The following is a 1661-nucleotide window of genomic DNA, read 5'->3' as shown; positions in this document are numbered from 1 at the left end:
TCTGCTGAGTGTTGGAGCATCTTTAAAACATAACTTATTAATTTGACTTTGATTCGGCTGAATTGTTACACAAACACAAATCTTTCATTCCAGCAGAAAACATAGCTTAGTTTCCAGCTCTGGATATTTTGTTTCTAGAAGACAAAAGCATTTCTCTTTGAAAACACTTCTTCTGTTGGGCATGATATATCTTTCACATTAAAAAGTTTAGCATAGAAGTAGTGACAGTAAATAACTTTGCTGAAATAAAAAGGCATAAAGCCATAAATCTTCTTCAGACAAAATGATATAACAAATGAATTAAAAGGCAAAAAGAGCATGTAATGTTAAGCAGCAACATGCATCATTAAAAACCTGCTAACATGCTGTTTAGCAAGTAAGCATGTTCGCCACCTTAATTGTTTTACAATTGTAAACTTTATGTCAAATCTGGTTTAGTGGTTAGCACTGTCGCCTCATAGCAAGAGGGTTCCAGGTTCAAATCCCGATCTGGGCCCTTCTGTGCTCTCCCTGTGCCTGCGAGGGTTTTCTCCCACAATACCAAAAACATGCACATTAGGTTAATTGGCTACTCTAAATTGTGTGAGAGTGTGTGGTTGTCTGTCTTTGTGTGTTGGCCCTGCGATTGACTGGCGACCAGTCCAGGGTGAACACCGCCTCTTGCCTGTAGTCAGCTGGGATAGGCTCCAGCTCCCCCGCGACCCTGACGGATAAGCGGTATAGAATATGGATGGATGGATGGATGCCCATTAGGTTAATTGGCTACTCTACATTGCCCTCAGGTGTGAGTGTGTGGCTGTCTGTCTTTGAGTGTCGGCCCTGTGATTGACTGGGGACCAGTCCAGGGTGTACCCCGCCTTTCGCCCGTAGTCAGCTGGGATAGGCTCCAGCCCCCCCAGCAACCCTGACAGATAAAACACAATAATCCACATCTGGAATAGCTAAATTGCTAATTCTTAAATGTTAAATGTCAAAGCAATTTGGAACTGACTGGCCTCTATATAAACGAGACAACTGGCCTGTTAAGGTTAAATAAAGAAAAAAATAATTTACTTATAAACGCACTATGTTGTGTTTGTATTGCAAGTTACGAATTTCAAGTATGAAATGAAGAAAGTCCATTCGCTCTTTACTGCTCTTTGTGAATGCAAAGCAATGCTTCGATGGGTAGCGGTTTCGAATTTATACCCTTGAGTCCCTTGTTTTGTATGCTTATCATGTCTCCCATTCCTGAGGCTTACAGGTCATGTAATGTCTTTTTTGCAACTCCTCACACCACATCAGCGTGTTTACACCTGTATGATATGATATTCAGTATGGTGAACTGCTTCTGAAGCCAGTGGAGGCAGCCACTGTAGTAAGCTCATATAATGTAGATACAGTAAGGTTAAATAGCTGGTTATTTGGTGGTACACTCTCACACCCAAAGCAGGACCTAATGATATATCAAAACATGACATAATATTATTACCAGGCTCCCAGGGGTGATGTTCAACCGACTTTTGCCGTGTTCCACTGTTTATCGATAAATATCTCTCCTTCCTGCGGCTGCTTAACAGGTCAGCTGCACTTATAGTATATTAAACAGCTTTACTTAAACTTAATCAGTCACCAGAGTTGCAGTATAATTTTCAAGCTGTACTTTACATCAGTTCTCTGAA

The 1661-nt window shown here is 41.0% G+C and overlaps 1 protein-coding gene across 1 annotated transcript in view; it reads right to left on the bottom strand.

Annotated features, from left to right (window-relative positions):
- Positions 1-1661, bottom strand: part of LOC124052490 (breast cancer type 1 susceptibility protein homolog) — a 55110-nt gene that overhangs the window by 23930 nt on the left and 29519 nt on the right. The window lies entirely within an intron of this gene.

This window comes from Scatophagus argus, chromosome 21 (genome assembly GCF_020382885.2).
Source record: "Scatophagus argus isolate fScaArg1 chromosome 21, fScaArg1.pri, whole genome shotgun sequence".
Taxonomy (NCBI): Eukaryota; Metazoa; Chordata; class Actinopteri; family Scatophagidae; genus Scatophagus; species Scatophagus argus.
The sequence above is the reverse complement of the archived record's forward strand: the minus strand, read 5'-3'. Positions and strand labels throughout refer to the sequence as shown.